This window comes from Typopeltis vanoorti, chromosome 17, assembly GCF_054136105.1.
Source record: "Typopeltis vanoorti isolate ZY-2024b chromosome 17, IOZ_Tvanoo_1.0, whole genome shotgun sequence".
Taxonomy (NCBI): Eukaryota; Metazoa; Arthropoda; class Arachnida; order Uropygi; family Thelyphonidae; genus Typopeltis; species Typopeltis vanoorti.
Window position 1 is genome coordinate 12,509,130 of NC_143565.1, and position 21,384 is coordinate 12,530,513.

Sequence of the window (21,384 nt, forward strand, 5' to 3'; positions counted from 1 at the left end):
TTGTAAAATTTTCTTAATACTAGTCTTTAACCTGTCTCGATCTATATCTTTCTTCAAAAAATGTCAAAATGTCAAACATGTCTAATAAGTCTAAATAGCTTTTTCTTCTTGCATCAATTTCTAAAATTTGCTTATTGTAAATGATATTAAAATTATTAACAATGAAATTTTCTTTTCCATGTAATATAATCTCATCGTTAGACTGTGAAAGTTATCATGCTTTTTTTCCAACTCTTTCCATCACATCTTTATCTCATCTGTTAATAAATTCGCTTCATAGAAAACAGCAAAATTATTTGTCAACTATAAAACCAAACTAAAGACTATAACTGCAAAATAAATAGCTTCTTAATTTCTGATATTAATATTTCTCTTGTTTTTTTTTAGATAATAATACTATGAAATCATCACAATTATGGTAAAAAAGATAATTTGATCTACCAGACTACAGTTGGCATACATTTTAATGTGATATTTTAAAAAATCATCAATTTCATGTAAATAATTTCTGCAAGATTTTTGAAAAAATATCATTTGTATTTCCTCTAAACACTAGTCCTAGTTTACTCAGTAACTTAATGGTAGATATTATTCTTTTTAAAACCTCTCTCCAATAATTCCTTCAGATTGTATTTGTTTCATCAATTCAGAATCAATTAGACTATTCACAGAACTTGATTATCTTTTGTGATATGCGCACATCACTCATATGCTCAGTAGAATGCTCACGATCACATAAGATTTCTGTTATATTTCTCCACTTATTAAACTGTACAAATAAGCTATTATTTAACTTAGAAAACAATTTACAAACAAAGCAGTAAATTGCTTTGATGGTTTCAGAAAAAAATTAGCCAATCTCTTTTCTCCATAGTTCCATTTGTATTTTTTGCGATTCATTACCATTTCTGACATATATTCTATTGCGTTCTGTGTATTCTTTTTTTTTTATATTTTTGATTTTCCAATATTGTGTGCATATTTATTAAATATGCTCGATAAATTGTTCATTAATACTATATTAATTGTAAATTGTTCATTAATGACTACACCGCTATATCAGTAGAATAAGATAGCTTGTTTGCTAGTAAGTAGAGACTCTGTTCGAAAAGTTTCTTCAAAACGCTCTTGATTTGTTTCCTTAACTTCGTTCTCTCCTCTATGTTTTCCACATTATTTGATGTTCTACATTAACACTTTCATCTCCTCCTGATTCTTACATATTCTGCTTTCATTCCGAGAAGTTTGAAGTACAACTTGAGTTCTATGAAATTTTACACTTCTTTCATTTTCAGAAGAACGTAAGAAAGACAAAATTTCCCCATTTTTTACTATTTAGCTATTTTCCTTTTCTTAGAGTTGTTTTCTTTTACTACCTCCGGATCAAACTTTCTCCACATCATTATGTGTATTAATCTATCAAAAGCGAAATAAATATTTATTAAATCCAAAATAAACATAAATAAAATAAATAATTACATTAAAAGCTAAAAATAATAGAAACAGTAGTATCTTGCTTTTGTTAAAATAAACAAGTAACATTAAAATAAGAATAATAAATTCATTGAACAATATATTCTTACCAACTGCGATAACTACTTTAATCATATAATTAGGTATATACACTTCTATACTGCTTTACAAATACTAGCCAAATAATGGTAACTAAACTATCAGTTGTTACACGTGCATATGATCAACACTTAACCTGGGATTCACATAAAGAAACACAAACAAAATTGCAATATAGGATTAATTCAATTCAACTTTATCGGACAATTATTAAGATTTATTCAACTCCAGCTTTGATTATTATTATTTTTTTTTAATTTGCAGTAATAAGCATAATAATTCCAGATTTAACCACACTACCGGGCAAGACGTCCACATTACTATGGATGCAAAGTGCATATTAAAATTATAATACCATTGATATTACATTGAAATTGATGGTGGATACGAAGCTTTTGAGGATGCGTATTTGATCTTTAATGGCTGGTAAGGTTAACTAAAAATAGAGGCAATAAACAGGAAGGATAACTTATTTCTTCAGCAGTTTATCCGACATTAAGTAGGGTCAATGAACGATAACCTACTAACATCCACTTTTTTACTCAACATTTTACCTTCAAAATAACTAGAAAAATAAAGCGAAAAATCAATCTAATTTATAAATGATATTAATAATAATAAAGTTGAAAATTAAATGCTATGCTTATGTGATATAGAAACTGCTCTTAACCATGTATTTAATAGAAATAGCAGCAGAAAAATAAGTTCTGTTAACTCAGGAACGTGTCTCAAAACGACCACAAGTTTTTACCTCAGCGATTGTTCTTAATAACAGGATTCTGGAAAAACACAATCAAATATTCTTAAGTTATGGATTAAACTTACCATGAATTTAATCTCTGGATTAAACTGCTAAGTCACTCAGTGGTTGGTCAACACAAGTCAAACATTTATTAAGAGAAAATTTCCAGGAGATTGGAATTTAGTAGTATTGATAAGAACAATAGTCTAAAAAATTCAGGTAGTCCAGAAGCGAAAACCATCTGCGACAAAATGAAAGTAGTTTATTTAAGTAAAAACACAAAAATACAACCAATTTATTAAGTATATCTTTATATACGGTTCATAATTAAAAGGACACGAATAATAATAATAAATTTCTACAAATGTGTCTCATCTTATTTCTGTATTAGAAATTATGAAGTTTGCAATTTTATTATTATGTCGGTAATATTTCTTCAAATGTGACATTTTTTTACAACAAAACTGGCTGTTATGTGGAAAACCACGTATATATATATATATAATCCTTAAATAAAACATCTTTTCTAATTATCAAAGTATTCAATTAATAACATGAAATGCTTATAATAAATTTATTAATACTTTATTAGAATATACACTATAACTCTCTAATTCATAATTTCAGTATAATTCTCCACAACACACTTTTTTTCTCCTGCTATTTTAAATATATATAAATTCCAATAATCATTCTATGGTGTCATTGGTGGAAGCCGGAAATAATAAAGTTATTTCAAAGATTAGTAGACGTGAATGAAGAAAGCTGGTTAGTTCAGTGAGAGTGAGTTGATGCTGGTATTAAAGTTACTAGGTGAGGGAAAAAAGTTTTTTTTTTTTTTCATTATGAAATATATTCTTAAACAATAGTACACATTATTCCATGATTGAGAAGTAATTGAAATTTGTAGACAGCCATTAGTTGTTCGGACTAATGGTCCAAAGTAGAAAAACCTAAATTTTTGGATGCATGATATTCTCTAACATCCTTGCCACACAGAGAGATGCCATGTGTTGATTAACTAATGAGTTTTCATAGTTGGGAGAAAAAAAAAAAAAAAAAATGCTGTGAAGCAAGGATTTAGTTACTATGAGAGAGGGAAGATTCTTTTTTGCTGTTTTGTTGCTTTTTTTTTCATGTTGAGTATCTCTTCGTAGATAAACTAAAAAATTATAATGCTGATGAATTTTTTCGTCATGGATCAAGATTTCATTGGCATTCTACTTTTTATCGGGCAATTATTCCCCTATACTATTAAACCTTGAACATCAATTTTAGAGCCATTAAACGATTAACTATAGTGGAGCAACCTTTGGTTACTTAACTTTAAGTGTACTCTGTTACTTGGAATTTCCTTTACTGTCCAATGATATTTGATGTATTTTTTGCTGCACAATTGTGTCCCTTCCCAAAAATAAAAACAAATTTCACATGTTTGAAAATAATCAACCCTGAAATGCCTTTCCAATGAATCTATTTAGTTATAGTAAATTTGCTGTCTTTTATTCATCAAATCACTGCAACGGAATAAGACAACTTTATGTCCTTTCAATTTACTGACAATATAGAACTTTTGGTATCCGGAGAGTTCATCGAAAAACAGTTTTACCGAAAGACAATTCATCTGCAGAAACCAAGAAGAGAAAAATTCTACAACTCATTTAATAAAACTGCTGAAAAGGACTTCAGCATCCTATGTTTATCAAGGATGTCAAGCGCCTTTATCAGGGCGTTTAACCTGAAAGTGAGTTAGCCTGTCTCATACGAGGATGGAAGGTTTTTCCTCTCTGAAACTTGTTTTTTTTCTCGCCAAAAAACTAGCGAACCGAATTGGAAAAACACGCAGGGATTTAAAGCCAGTTGCTTCTTCCTTAATTCAAAACAACTCAACCCAATACCAATTTCCTTTAGCACTGTGTTTTCTAACTGTGATCTGCTGACCACTGGCATCCTTCAGAAGTCGAATAAGACTTCCAATCGCTGCTCATCTAAATATAACACCAGATGAGTATGCTTCTAAAAGGTTTACAGGTTTGTTTTTTAAGACTCTTTATTCATCATTCCTTATTTTATTATTTTCCTTTCCTAGACAATATTTTAACGTTTTATTTTATTTTTTTATTTTATTTATTTATTTATTTTATTTATTTATTTATTTTTTTTTTTTTTTTTTTTTTTAACAAACTGCACCGATCACCTCCTCAAAACCCAGAAATATACCCACACATATACTCTTCAGTATTCTTAGCTTATTCCTCCCCTTATTAACTGCAATTACTTGCTTTCAAGGTTATTCAGGAGATAAGTGCACGTGTCACTCCTGTCGTTGAGGAATAACAGAAACAGGAGTAAATAAGTGAAACGTGATTGAAAAATCTTCAGGAATGAATTTTTTTTCAAGTTTTCCAATATTTTTATTCTGAATTCCTGTATATTTTATTATTATATTGTGAAAAATATTTACATCAAAGAATAAATTTATTATTATTAGTAGTAGTTGTAATATTAATGATTAATACTATTTTCCCTCATCCTCCTCAATATAATGATTGTTGGTATAGCAATGCTGCTTTACTAAGGAATAATTACAGAACAATATCGATTCTTATTGTTTTTCTTGTCCGATTTGCCTATTTCCAGGAGGAAAAGCCTAGTCATCTCAGTATTAGGCCTACTAACTTACGTTCAGTAAATTTATTTATTTATTACATTTATTAATAAAAAAAATTTTATTTGGATTCCGTATTTGAAACTTTTACTGCTTCTCCCTCATCCCTCCATCTCCTCTTCTGGAACTCAGTTACATAACTACTTTAAATTTCTAGTGGTTTGAAAGCTTTCACACAGTATTTAAAATCTATTACTTCAATTTAGCATTTGACAAAAGAAATATAGCAATAATACTGTTGTACCATCGAATCTTCTAACTCTGTACTATTCCTTTGGAATCTGAAATCAGTTGTTCTGTGGTCTGCTGAAATCATTCTAAGTTTTAACAATACTATGCTATATTTTCACTATGTAAAACTTTATACATAACACACAATAGAAAATTCAGAAAATATTACTATATCTTAGAAATATTCCATATATATTATACTTGAATAATAATCCATTTAGCTGGAGGTACTAAAAACAGATTACTCTCACAGCTATTCGGAAAAACAAGAGAGAGAGAGAGAGAATGTTTCCCAGAAATCTGCATTACAGCTTGAGGCAATGTAGTGCAAATATATCAAGAATGTCTTGTTTCATTTTCAATTGTTGATTAGCAGATATAACACAGAAAAAATGACATTTCTTTTATAGGCTGATAGACTATTTATGCCAAATTGATTTCTTAATTTATGTTGAGCAGTATCCAGCTTATTATCAAAAAATTATAAATTATTTTATACAATTATCTTGAAAAAAAAAAAGAAAAAGATTTGAATTATTTAAAAGAAAAGGAAAGACTTATGTTACAATCATTTTTTTTCAGGGGGGGGGGGGTTATAGAACTATTCCTTTCTGCTCAAGTAATAGTCTGTAAGCTAACAAAAATTACTGAGAAAGTGAGGAGAGAACAAGACCGGTAGACACACTAAAAAAGCCCCTAACAATAGCCGAATAAACATAGAAATATATTTTATTTTACTATTTTTTTTAACACCTTTCTGATTGATTTACAGATGTTCGAAACATTTTATTCTGATATTGCTTTTGAAGAAAGAAACTGTTTTTTAAACATCAACTTTCCAAATATCAAAATTTAATGATAAAATATACAAAATTTGCTAATTTATAATAATCACAATTTAATTTCAGTATCAGGATATTAAAAGTTCTCTGGTTACAATTACTTCTGAAAAATAATGAATTCAAACAAAAAGTGCACATGTTATCTAGCACTATTTCTGTGTGTGTGTTTGAGGTGTTAATTTTTTTTTTTTTTTTTTTTGGGGGGGGGGGGAGTTAGCCATCAAATATGAAATACAATGTTAATTCTCTTATAAATATTTTCGAAATACAATTTCATGTTGATGCATGTACCTATACATGTTTCGAATGATAAACTGTAGGGAAAGAATCGATTCCCCAAAACTGCTGCATAATATTGAAATTATCCGAAAATATGTACACAATAATTGACTCCATATCAGCTGTTTATTTCGATTTAGTGAGCGATTTGGGGAAACCAAAAAAGTTCAATGAAAAACCTACAGATTATGTTGTAAAAATTATGCATTACATGATACGATTCAAGATTTGCATATGGTTCTCTATAAAGCAAAATCATAAAAGTGCAAACTTTCGAGCAATCCGTTAACTATCCTTCGTACTAATGTTTTGAATAAAAAAGAAAACTTAATTTGGAATGATGGAGGCTGTTTAAGGTTCGGATTTTCATGAATTTATGAAATAACTGTTCGACAAAAATAATTATCTTGAATCAACTTCTGCAAGAATAAAATGTATGAGCAATTAAAAGAATTAGCAAAAATGTATAGTGACATTGATCTTCCAAAGTGATACAATATGAATATGAAGTGCTATATTTCATACTTTCTTATTTTGCACTGGCATTAAAAACTATAATTACACGATAAAAACAACCAGCACAAATAAATATAACTAGTAGTTATTTAGTCTAATACAACTTAGATTCTGGTAACCGACCAAACGGTAAGCAACTGCATTTCTTGCTATTTGCATCTGAACGTAGCCACGTAGGCGACATAATCTAGTTAAGTGTTCTTTTCAGCATGGAGAATTATTGCATCTTTAAATGGAAAAGACAGCCAAACTGCACTTGTTATCCATGTGCATTCAATCTTATCCAGGTTTGGTATGCTTACGCACATGAATTTTACATAATACAGAAGTTCCTGTTAGTTTTATATTCTAAGGAAATAACAATATATTTAAAATGGAGCAGGAGGCCTCACAAAATTTTCAGCAGCCTCTAGTTTTTATATTATAAATTTAATATTTAAAAAGAAGTATTTTATTTTGGAACTAGGCTGCTTTTTTATATTGTTGTTTGTGAGGAGTAATGTTTTAAAATGTGGCCCCATATTGAGTGAGGTCCCGGCTTGCACCTAATTTGTCTTATGGTAAATACGGCTATTCTCTTAACCCTCCCTGTATGAAATACTCACAAAATACTCATTGAACACTTCAACTATATTTTCAGCCGATGTGATTTATGTTCCATCTCCAGCAACTAGTCAGTCTTCCATATTCTCCCTTTCTCTAGGGTTATTTTTTGCCTTGCTGCACAGTCAATCTCTTTTCATATATCAGTTTATCTTTCTTTACATTTGTCACCTTCCTAGCCTGAACAATATAATACTCACAAAATACTCATTGAATAATCGCATCAAAATACTCACATTAGAAGTTCCTGCATAATTCTATGATTCATCCATTTCATTCCTGATTTATTTATCCTCTGAGCCTTAGGAATGCAATCTGACATTGCTATAAATAATTGTTTCTGTACCAAGTCGGAGGCACTGATTTCTCTCCCCTTAAACTGATTAAACTAATGCACATCCGGTCCGTTTCCTAAATTTATCATAGTTCCCTGCACTAATAAAACAAAATAATGATCTTCAATAATAATGTCAAGACCATATTATGTATATCAGAGACATATAAATTGACAAAGAAACAGAAAGCTAAATAAAATAAATTCAAACAAAGTGCATAAAATAGTAAAAGTTTTTCATCTTGATGGATAACAGAAAAGAAAAGAATGACTGGTTGGGAGAGCTGAGAGCAACAGAATTACAGTAGTTGCAGAAGACAGGTAAGGTCTTGGGACAGATAATTAGGCGAAATGGTTTGAGATTTATTATTTGTGAAAATTTATTGAAATATTTTTTATTCTGATGTGAAAAAAATATCTCGTCATGACTAGGAATCTTGATATGTTTTTCTTTTTCCCAATTCAAGGTGAGTTAGCCAATCTCATACAGTGATGGCAGACAAATCAGCCTTCAGAGCATGCAATTTAGATATAAAAATAATAGTAGTCATTGTGGGTGTTGATGTAGGCAATTATGGTAAAGGTGTTTGTTGGTGGATTAAGTGGTAGAGATATCAGATGCAAAGTAGATGCACTCCCTCAATGAGTTTTGTATTCCTTGGAGGTGTCGCATAATAATAATATTTAGGAAGTGCCTATGTATCCTTATGTAGTTTCTAATCTTACAGATAACTGAGGTCTGAGGCTTGTGTCACTAAAACAGATAGCTCTGGCAATGTTTGTTGATAGTAATAGTAGTGTAGTAAGAGGATTAAGTAAGGTAGACATAAAATGTGTGAGTAGAGTACAGGGTGCCCTCCCATTATGAGTCCTTGTTTTCGATAATTCCAGTATAATTTATAAGTCTGTCATTTCTCTTTACTGATGCTTGCTTTGTGCTCAAATGGCATCAAGTCTTCTGGTCACTTGCAAAGGCTGTTAGACAAAACTTCTGTCCTATAATGTTTCTCCCATCTCTCAATCCCCCATCTCAATGGAAAAACAGTGGTATAGTTCGCCCACTGTTTGTAGGTCCCTGCTTCGCGTCTTTCCAAGAATAGTCGATTCATGCTGACGGGGAGAAAGAAATGAAGGATGTCCGAATTGGTCGCCAACACGTGAAATTCACATGCTTTATGCGTAAAATTTTCCAACTGATATACAAGCAACATAGTTAACAATAATCATAAAAGAGAAGTTAATTTTCCAACCGGTAATAATAAATACCTCATCCCACTATACGGACTGATTACCCTATTATCGGAATGGATTCTCCTTTTTCTGAGATGTGCAGAAGTGTCGAAGGATCTCTAATCAGTGGGCAAACTATAGCATTCGACATTCTAAGCATCAGTATTCTTTAATCCCTGTTTAGATGACCAAGGCATATCTCCTCCTCCTATTCCAAAAAATAAACCACAGTATGCTTTATCTGGTCTTTCATCAGAAGGACATAAAAAAAATACTCAATACTAATAAATCCTCCAGCACAGTTAGTATCACTCCAGTTGTATTAAGAGCTTGTGCTCTACAACTATTAACTAAAATTATAATAATGGAATTAACTCACGTAAAATAGTATTTATTAGTAGAATTTTCACCTGAGTATCACAGGCATCTTCAATACATGTATAAATCTAATAAAACAATAAATGACAATTCAAAAAGATGCCACCTAAACAACTAATGTAAGATAACTAAAAAGGTCTATAAATAAATTACCTAACTTATAAAAAAAATAAATAAATAAATTATACACATACAATACACACACACACACAATTAAAAAAGTTAGGAAAGATTAGCTGATTTATAAAGTACTATCTCCCACAAAGGGGATAGGTGTAAACAATCAGATCTGTTCAAGTTAGGAGAGTGAAGTCAAGTTTCACATGTTTCTATATAAAGCCATTCCATGAGGAACCGAATTTTGTTAAGGACTCTTGTCTTGTTCCAAGTAACTCTATGTCTAGTGTTAATGGCATATTCCACAAGTCTAGACTGTTGAGGTTCAGGGTACTGAATATAAGACTGGTGTTCTTCTAACCGAATAAAGGCAGATCTTCCTGTTTGTCCAAAATACGATAATCCACAAGAGTAAGGAATCTGGTAGACATCTGGATAACTGAGATGTGGAAGTTTGTCCGTTGGAGAAGTGAGAAAGGTGGAGATTTTTCTAAATGGTAGAAAGGCAACAAAAATATTTAGTAGTTTTAAAACTTTTGCTATGCCTTCACTAATTCCTTGCACATAAGGGATAGGAATAAGTGTTATTTCTTCTGTATTTGAAGAGGAAGACATATCAGAACTAAACATAGCAAAAGTTTTAGAAAACATAATTGTGAAATGCTACAACTTCCAAAATTCCTAAAATAATTTACTCTCATTATTGGATGCTCCTGAATGTCTTGATACCAGAGGGTGAGAAGATATATGTAGCATATTGAAAACATTTTTTTTTATTTATTTATTTAAAAGTTTTCATGGTAATTTTTGCAATATTTATCGCATGCTCCTGGACTTTAAAGTTGTCCATTAAGAAATATTACAAATGGTGTAATTTATGGGGTATTATTTTTTTGTAAACTATAATTGGTAAAAAAAAATTATAAATTACTTGTGGTTATTTATATTATACCTGTTCATAAGGATGTGTGGGTTGCATTATTGGATACTATAGTAACTGATATGAAGCCATTAGCCTCTATATACAAGTAGCCCAGTTGTGAAGTAACTTCACATGCATACTTTGTTTGCTTGCACATGGATAAAGGATGAAATCAAGAATATAAATTCTTGCCAGGTTTAATTTATAATATACTTGTCCTGGAATTTATAATATAAGCAAGCGAAAAAACTTTCAACGTGTATTTCTAATCCAGAGTATTTTAGTAACAAGTTGGGACACCACTTGCCTACTTTTATATGAAAATATGACTTGTGCATCACGTGAACATTTTATCACTAACCCTGTGCGATGGCTGGGATAAGAACAGCCCCAATGTAGCTCATGCATGTCGTAAGAGGCAACTAAAATGGGTATCCCGTGAGGGTAATGGATGGTAATACTGTAGCCAATGAAGTTCTAACTAAGGCTAGGCTATTGCTGTTACCCTCCTGCCATGATCAGAGCTTTATATAGCTCAATAACACCCTACCCTTACATTGTCCTCTACAGATAATGAGGAATATGAAAAGCAATTTTGCTTCGCCCATCTAACCAGTCCTTTTTAGGACTTTTACCTCTAGGTGATTTGAGCGTTTGTTCAAGATGGAGGTGTGCTTCAACAAATTTTAAAGTTTAGAGTAATGTGTTAATAAAATATGAGAAACTCTGGTTTTGTAGTGTAGTGTAGCTGCTAGATTAACTAGTTGAGATGGGAATGAAGTCATTAAATTGTGGATTATATAAGAACAGCAACACAGGTAAGTAGACTGTAATTGCAACGAAGGCGATTTGCTAGGCCTAACTGCCGTAAGAATCATCATTGTTGATTAATTATGAAAAGGAACAGATTATTTTCTACTGTATATCCGGTTTTGCCATGAGCGAGGAGGAGGACAACATTTACATTGAGTCGCTCAACAACAAAGGATGGGCGATCAGCATTCTCAAAAAAAGATACTGAAAAAAGTAGAAAATGAGTGGCCCAGCAGCCTAAATTTCTACTCCTTGCCAAGTGAAGTTGAGGAGTGCGAGGACACAGCCCAGACAGAGGAGAAGCTAGATTTGGTAATTTCCACTCCACCTGACTTTGAAGAGGTCCATGCGCACAAGCAGAATAAAACCACCACCACAGAACCTTCCGTCGATTTGGGTATGGAAGAAGACACTCCCAGTTCCAATCCCTCAGCCTCCCACAAATAGAGGGTACCACCGATTGTCCTCCATGATAAGAAAAAATGGACACACTTAAGATCCGCTATGACAAACTTACAAAACAGTACATCTCAGCTAAAAACATGGATGATGGCATCAAAATCCAGCCTGCTACTGTAACAGATTTTAGAAAACTGACTAAAGCGCTGGATTCAAGCAATACACAATACCACACCTTCTCTCTTAGCTCAGAGAGAAATCTGAAGGTGGTCCTACAGGGTGTTACAGAAGATATAACTACAGATGAAATAGAGGCCGACCTCCGTCTCCAGGACCTGCCACCTATCAAGGTCAGTAGGATGACCACAGCAGACAAAACCCCTATGCTGCTGGTATTAGTGGAGGTCCATAAAGCTTATAAAAACATTTATGACCTTAGAGCAGTATGTGGACTCCGGATCACCCCAGAGCCTCTGAGGAAGAAGGCTTCAACTGGGCATTGCCATAGGTGTCAAAGATTTGGTCATGCTCAGAGACTCTGCAAGGCAGAATACAAATGTCTGAAATGTGCAAAGAGTCACCTCACTAACACCTGCACAAAGCCAAAACCCACACCGGCTAAATGTGCCAACTACAGTGGCCCTCACACAGCCAACTATAAAGGTTGTATTCAAAACCCAAAAAATAGACAATTAAAAACAACCAGACTCTCTTCCTTCCCCAGCAGATCTATGCCAGAGGCCACAGCTAAACAGCCCCTAAAGATCAGCAAAAATGCTCAGAAACCCATCTCTCGAAATCAGAGGTCTTTAGAAGATCATCCCAACAACATCAGTCAAGGACATATGCAGATGTAGTTCGTATTAAAAAGACAACCCAGGAAATGAATCAACCAGCATCACACTCCAATTTGAGAGCCATTATCACTGCTTCTCTTGCAAATACGCTGTTGGACTTTAGCAGATCCAACCCCTCACCATCCTCAACTAAAACATTCCTAAAGGATACTCAAACCATCATCACAGCGCTCACTCATGAATAGGAATAAATTAAATTCAGAATCACTACAGATCATTGCATGGAACACGAACAGACTTAGAAATAAAACCTTGGATCTCCAGGAATTCACCCAAAGACATCAGCCAGATGTACTCTTGCTAAACGAAACCCATCTAAGACCAGCTGACAACCCCAAAATTAGGGGATATCGGCTATACAGAACAGACAGATGTCCCACAGAGGCAGCAGCACTGCTATTTTCATTAAGAATTACATCAGTCATCACTCTATAAATATCCCACCTATCAATAATCTTGCTATTACTGGCATAGATTCTCACGAACTCGACTGGTAAGCTAAAAATCTTTGCTGCATATAATCCTACAGAATCTAAGACTCCAGTACAGTATAGTAACACTTAATGATCTATCATCCAATCACAATCCAATACTATTAAAGTTGGGAAACCAAGAACCCCCCCCCCACACACACACACTCATACCATTGGAAAAGTTGTCCAAGGTACTCCCGAAATATATTGGTTCATGCCGATTATTAAATCCAAAGATAAAATTGCAATAGCTGCAAAAAATCTAACAAAACAAATTAACACAGCATGTGCAGCAGTTACATCCAAAACTACCCTCAGACCCAACCACTTGCCGGAAGATATCATGAACCTGATCAGAGAGAAAAACAAAGCAACAAAAAAAAAAAAATCACAACACTGGAGCACCTCAAGACAAACAAATATTAAACAGACTCAACTCTGCACTAAGAGATGCCCTTACAGTGCATAGAAGTCAACTTTGGGAAGAAAAATTGACTTCTATCTCTCCTGATAACCACTCCATATGGAACTTGATCAGAAAGATCAAGGATAAAAACAACTTTCTTCCCACTCTCCAAACAGATCTAGGCCTCATCCACACTGATGCATATAAAGTCAAAGCAATAGCAAAAAATTTAGATAGGTAATGTAAACCCTCATATGAACATCTACACTTCAATCACATATATAAGATCCATCGACATGTCAGATGTTCGCTGAAATCTTATGTCACATGCTCCAGTCAAATTGCACCCACATCACCTGCAGAAATATGATATAATCAAGAAGTTCAAGAATAAAAGGGCTCCTGGACCTGACAGAATCACCAAAAAGTTGATAAAACTACTACCTGGAATAGCCATTGTACATCTGACTAACATAATAAACTCCATCCTCCACTACAAACATTTCCCTTCCCACTGGAAGCTGGTAGACATAGCGCCTATCCTTCACTCTGGAAAAGATCCACGATTACCTCAAAGTTACAGACCAATCACTCATCTCAAATCTAGGCAAAATTGCTGAGAAAGTTATTCTCATCAGACTCCAAGAATCAGTACACAAGCTAAACATTCTTCCTCAGGAGCAGTTTGGGTTTCGGCAGTTTTACAGCACCATGCAACAGATATAGATTAGTGGAATATGTCACCATGGGATTCAGCTGGTGTCAAGGCACTGGGGCAGTTTTCCTTGACATACCCAGTGCATTTGATAAGGTTTGCATTATGGCTTGCTATACAAACTGATATCAACAGGAATACCAATGGGAATGATTCGTCTAATCAAATCATACCTGTATGATAGGCACATACAAATTAAGATAAACGGTACAATATCAACACAAAAACGCATCTTGGCTGTAGTCCCACAAGGATCCCTACCGGCACCGATTCCGTTTTCCATATACATATATGAAATCCCGCATAACCCATTGTCATCTATCAAAGCCCTTTACATGGATGATATAGCGATATTAGCCATATATTTGAAGCCATAACTAGCCATCAAGAAACTGCAGGAAAACCTACTACTAATTGAGCAATATTTCGCCAAATGGCAACTCCAAGTGAATTTGCAGAAGAGCGTAGTCGTGCTATTATCCAGAAGTTCAATGCATCCTAAAGGAGACATCCTCTTATTTAACACAAAAATCCCATAACTAACAGATCATATATCTTGGCGTACTATTGGACAGAAAGGTGACTTTCAGCTCCCACATCAAGACTCTCTGCCTAAAGACATCAAAAATTATAGCCCAGCTCTATCCTTTAATCAACAGGAACAGCAAACTGAACACCAGAATCAAACTACTTATATATAAATTGATAATTCGTCCTATACTCGCCTATGCTTCTCAGGCTTGGAGCCATACTGCTAATACCAATACTCTCAAGGTACAACGTGTGCAAAATAAATGTCTAAGAATGATCCTCAACGCACCATGGTTTGTACGAACTGTGCAACTTCATTGTGACAAAAATGTCCCCTATATTTACACCTTCATGCAGACTATAGCAACTAAGTTCTTCTTAAAAGCATCTGTGACCCCTAACAAACTGATTCAACTAGAAGTAATCTTTTGCATCATAATTTGCAGCAAGCACAAAAGTCCAAAAGCCATTTTAAACTGCAATACTTATGATTAACCCTCAAGCACACTCAGGGCAAGTAACAGGCTCAAATTTTTTTTCCCCACTCAGTTTCCTCATCAGATAGTGGGGAATATGAAAAGCATCTGCTTCACCGTTTAGGTCAGTAATGTTGTTGTGTTTTATCTCTAAGTCACTGATTATGTAGTTTATTTTGAATTTATACTCATACTGTGGTTTATATTTTGGAATAGGAGGGGGAGATATGCCTTTGTCATCTAAACAGGGATTAGAGAAAACTGATCATTATTCATTGAGAATAATGTTGCAATTGAATTGTGATTAGATTGCATTGAATGACATTATGAAGTGTATTCAAAGAGCTCTCTTTGTACAACATTGATGCATTTCAAATACTAATTTTTTATTTTAAAAAAAAAAAGTTGATAACATTTGAGACCGAGTAACTCAAGTGTTTCCATTGCTGGTAACAGACGATCGTAAACTCCAGCAGCTGAACTTCAGGTAAGATTTTATACATAACTAATATGGAAAACATAAACCCAGACAAATTAATCCAACACTTGGATAGAAACTAAGCACTTGACCTATTCAAGAAACTGTTAAAGTAGTTTGAGAATGTAGCTGGATTTCCTAAACCTGTATGCTCAAACAATGCTGATGGCAAAGAGGAGATGCACAGTTAAAATATAACTCTCTTCCTACCTAAGGAGCACCAACAGATGAGGAGCAACATTCCAGCAAAGGACGTAGAACTGATGAACACATGGAGGGGTACTATGCAAAAAATGTCCCAAGCAACAGGGAAAAGTACCCCTAGTGATTCTACAAGAAAAAGAAAACTGAGCCTCAGTTTCACTGATCATCAGGGAAAAAATTATCACCTACTCCTGGGACAAAAATACAGATGAGGGGGTAAAAGTCCAACCCATCACTGTTGCTGATTATAGACAGTCAACCAAATGATGGATAATTCTAAACTACAGTACCACACCTTCACTCTAAGTACCGAAATAAATCTAAAGGTGCTGCTCCAAGGGCATCACATCTGATGAGATCACTGCAGACCTCATCAACCAGGGACTGACCTCAGTGAAGGTACGCAGGATGTCCAGAACCTACAAACAACCAATGCCACTAATGCTAGGTGAAATTAACAACACCCCAAAACAAATTTATGGGTTAACTGCAGTCTGTGTTTTCAAGATCACCAGAGAACCCCTCAGGAAAGGAGCTTCAGCAGGACAATGCCAGAAATCTTAAGCTATGCAAAGCAGAATTTAGCTGCCTAAAATGCAGTGAAACCATCACTTCAACCAAGCCGAAAACCACACAAGCCAGATGTGCCAACTGTGGCAGGCATCATCACAACAAATATAAAGTTGCAGCCTACATTCAAAAAATCATGGAAACCACCCAGCCATCACCCTCTCAATGCCACATGAGTGATCATCCTTCAGTACAAAGAAATACAATCCTGATAACTCAGGTAAGAATTCAATCTCCAATCAAAATATTTGCAGAAGTGAGATCAAAGAGTTCGGCTCCTAATGACAAAACATACCCCAACCTTACAGCACTCTTGACTACCTCACTAGCTATCATGCTCCATGAATTCAGCAAAACCAGCCCATTACCATCTTCCACAAAGAGATTCCTACAAGGAACCAATTGCATTCTGACAGCCCTCATGAATTGAAAAAAAAAAAAAAAATCAAACTAAACTCCCTCCTAATTGCACCAGGAATGCCAATTGTCTTACCAACAAGATACTGGAGTTATAAGAGTTCGCACAAAGACACAATTCTGACATAATTCTAATCAACAAAATACACCTCTGACCTGCAAATGACCCAAAACTGAGAGGTTACTCCATGCACCGAATGAAGAGACTTGCTACCTATCTAAAGCACAATGCCATAACCAACCCATCAAGCTGGAGTCAACTGGCATAGAGGTGCATGAAAACAATGCTGGAAGACTCATGATATAAGCAGTCTACACCTCATAAAGCAACTCCCCCCAATGTCAGATTTGGATGCCATCCTTTCCAGACTTCATCACAGCAGGAGACTTAAACACCAAACACACAGCATGGTTCAGGTCCACTATCAACAGAAACAGTTACACACTAAACAATTATACAACACACAACTCAGTTGTAGTCGCAGGACCAAGTGAAACCACTCATTATCCACAAAAAAAAAAAAGAAGAGATGGTGAAGTTGTCAATAACTTAAAACACTAGCAGCAGTCGTCAAAACTACATGACCAGCCAGCTTCCAGAAGACATCATGGACTTAATTAGAACAAAAACAAACCCAAAAACAGATACCACAAGAAAAAAAAAAAAAATCTTAAACACCATAAATATTCAAGTCAGAAAAGTACTTCAAAACCACAGAAATCAGGAATGGGAAAACAAGCTAACAGCATTCAACCCAGAGGATCATAATATCTGGAAATTCCTGCGAACCCTTTGTACCAAATGTCACTCTCTGTCATACAGGCCAAAAACAATTTTGCACACACTGATATGGAAAAAACCCAAGCTCTCATGGGCAGTCTGAAAAGGCAATGTAGACCATCTTATATAAGTCTGTCCAAAGACAACTGAAAGCATATCACTCCCACTACTCCAGCAGAAATAATAAACATCATGAAGCATCTCAACAAAAAAAAATAAATAAATAAAAAATTACTTAAAATTTTAATAATGGAATTAACTCAAGTAAAATATTATTTATTAGCAGAATTTTAGCCTGAGTAACAGAGGCTTCTTCAGTACATGTAGAAAGCTACTTAAACAATAACTGACAATTCCAAAAGCTGCCGCTTAAGTAGCTAATGCAAGATAACTAAAAAAATACATTAAATTTCCTAACTTATTTAAAATCAAAATTAAAAAAAAAAAATATATATATATATATATATATATATATATAAAATAAAAATTAAATATATACACAATTAAAAAGTTAGGAAAGATTAGCTGATTTTAAATATACTATCTCCCACAAATCGGATAGACGAAGACCATCAGATCTGTTTAAGTTAGGAGAGTGAAGTAAAGTTTCGTGTTTCTTTATAAAGTCATTCCATGAGTTTCATTAAGAGTCTTGTTCCAATGAGCTCTATGCTTAGTGTTGATGGCATGCTCTGCAAGTCCAGACTGTTCAGGTTCAAGGTATTAAATATAAGACATGTTCTAGGCAAATATTACAAAAGCTGACAAAGGGAAGGCTGTAGTTATTCAAGATAGAATAGAATACGAGAGAAAATGTCTTTATTGGTCCTCGACTATTCAACTTACAGGTGCCACACATCAGATCCTACTGGTAGTCTATTAAAAAGATTTAATTCTCTTATAGATAATGTATCTATATGGGATGAAGATCGAAAGAAAAAACTTAAAACATCCTTCGGTCGTCCACCTAGATTTTATCATCTTTCAAAAAGGTTCATAAACCAGGTATCCCATTAAGACCAATTGTAGACTGTAGAGTTTGTCCTACTTATAAAATTTGAAAATTTTTAGCAAATGATTCACTTCAATTAGAAGAACTGCTACTTATATATATAAAAAAAATTCTTTGCATTTCAAAAATAAAATTTTGTATCATTTGGATATTATGATTAGTGAAGATGTTTCATTATTTACTAATATTCCTTTATCTGACAGCACTGAATCACTGCACAAGAACTGTTAAAATATTTCATTATTTACTAATATTCCTTTATCTGACAGCACTGAATCACTGCACAAGAACTGTTAAAATATTTGATTTTGTAATACATTCTGCTTATTTTTCCTTTAAAAACAAGTTCTATCAACAAATCGAAAGAACAGCAATGGACAATCCCATTTTTCTTGCTATTGCCAACTTCTTTAAGGAGCAATTTGAACAACAATTCACCTAGACTTACTCATTGGTTAAGATATGTAGATGACACTTTTGCTATCTGGAATGACTCTTCTGATGAATTACAACAGTTTCTCTCTAAATTAAATGCACTTCATCCAAGGATCCAGTTCACAATAGAGGTACAAGTAAATAAGCAGCTAGCCTTTTTAGATCTTTTAATTCTTTGCCAAAGAGATTGTAGCTTGCATTTCTCAGTTTATAGAAAGGACTCATTATTTCCATGCTGAATCTCATCACCATCCCAGTCAAAAGCTGGGAACTATTAAAACATTGGTTCATTAGGCCAACTATTTTTGTTCTTCAGACAAACTATTACAGAAAGAATTGCTATATATTATTTCCTCCTTTTTATCTAATGGATATAAGAATTCTTTCATCAAAAGAGCTTTGAGTAGTTTTGATAGATCTTCCTCTTCAAATACAGAAGAAATAAGGTATGTTCCTATTGCTTATGTGCAAGGCATTAGTGAACACATAGCAAAAGATTTAAAACAAGTAAATATTTTTGTTGCCTTTCAACCTATAAGAAAAATCTCCACCTTTCTCATTTTTCCAAAGGACAAACTTCTACATCTCAGTTATCTACCAGATTCCTTGCTCTTATGGGTTCTCATTTCGGACAAACAGGAAGATCTGGGTTTTTTCAGCTAGGCAAAAACACAAGTCTTATTTTCAATATCTTGAACCTGAACAGTCTGAACTTGCAGAGCATGCCATCTACACTAAACAGAGTTCATTGGAACAAGACAAGAGTCCTTCACAAAAGTCAGTTCTTCATGGATCGGATTAATAGAGAAACAGGTGAAACTTTACTCCACTCTCCTAACTTAAACATATACAATGGACTACGTCTGTCCACTTTGTGGGGGATAGGAAAGATTAGCTGAATTAAAAAGTACTATCTTTTTAACGTGTGTGTGCGTGCATACAATTTTATTTTTATGGTATTTTAATTTTATTTTTACTTATTTACTTTTTAAATAAGTTAGGAAATTTAATCTGTTTTTTTTTTTTTTTTTGTTATCTTACAATAGCTACTTAGGTGGTGACTATTTTAACTATGAGTTATTGTTTAATCTCCATACTGGAAGAGGTGGATGAAATAGTAAGACCAAATTGCACTTATCCATTTTACATAATAGGTGTTACAGAATCTTATTCAGATTTAGCTGGACATGTATATACATCCTGGCCAGTTGGGGTGTTAATTAGCTTTCTTCATATACTGAAGATGCCTGTAATACTCATGCAGAAATTCTACTAATAAATAACATATTACTTGAGTTAATTCTGTTATTATAATTTTAAGTTGTAGAATATATCAACAACAGGATATAATTGGAATTTGCCCACTGGCATGATATTCCTAGACGTCACTAAAGCTTTTGACAAGATATGGCACCAAATCCTTCCTTATTAACTCACAAAAGCTAATATGCAATAATTCTAATAAGATTAATAAAAGCATACTCTGCAAAAAATACCATGCTAGTAAAAATAAATGGAACAGTTTCAACCAGGTGTAAAATCCTAGCAGGAGTTTCACAATGCTCCCTGTTGCCCCCTACTGTTCATGGTCTACATTGTGCACGTCCCACAAAATCTGAGAACAACCATCATAGCCCTTTACACAGACTCCCCGGGAATTCTAGCAATATCTCTTCATCTGACATGGCAATCTGACAAGGATAGTATCATTACACTCGAGAAATGGTTCTCTCACTGGAGGATCCAATTAAACCACCACAAAACTACAGCCATACTCTTCTCAAGAAGAAATGCCTCCATCAATGAGACATCCAGCCCTTTGCAAAAAGATTCCATGAGAACCTTTTCTCCGAAGGCAGAAAACAGACAAACCAAATATCACAGGGTACAACTCGGGAAAAAAACCTCTGATTTAACAGTCACATCAAACTAATAGGTGCTAAGACATCCAAAGCCATAGCTCAACTCTACCTCATGATCAACTGCCACAGCAACCTAGATATATGATGGTGATATGCCCTGTAATCACATATGACTCCCCAGCATGGAGCCATACCTCAAATTCAAACATTCTAAAATTGCAGTGAATACAGAATAAGTGCCTGTGGATGTTACTGTATGCTGCATGGTTTATTAGAAACACTCAGATCCACTGAAAGAACAGAATCCTATACATCTTTCTGCCCCTTCATGTGCTAACTGAAAAGTTTTTCTCAAAGCAAGCATGCACCCAAAGGCACTTTTCAGACAAGCTGTTAACTACAATTAATCTGAACACTGCAAACACAAAAAACCCAAGACAATCCTGATCCCAAATGAACACCACTAACTCCACAGAATACAAAGGGCAAGCATAAAGCACACAACCCATCCCACCTCCAAG

General features: G+C 34.0%; 1 long non-coding RNA gene across 1 annotated transcript in view; it reads right to left on the reverse strand.

Annotated features, from left to right (window-relative positions):
- Positions 1-1,323: 1,323 nt before the first annotated feature.
- LOC150097159 (uncharacterized) overlaps positions 1,324-21,384 on the reverse strand; it is a 50,579-nt gene continuing 30,518 nt past the window's right edge. The window contains exons 2-4 of the long non-coding RNA XR_016549655.1: positions 9,054-9,225; positions 2,398-2,555; positions 1,324-1,416 (exon numbers count right to left, since the gene is read on the reverse strand). This is a non-coding gene — a long non-coding RNA (uncharacterized LOC150097159). The remainder of the gene's footprint in view (positions 1,417-2,397; positions 2,556-9,053; positions 9,226-21,384) is intronic.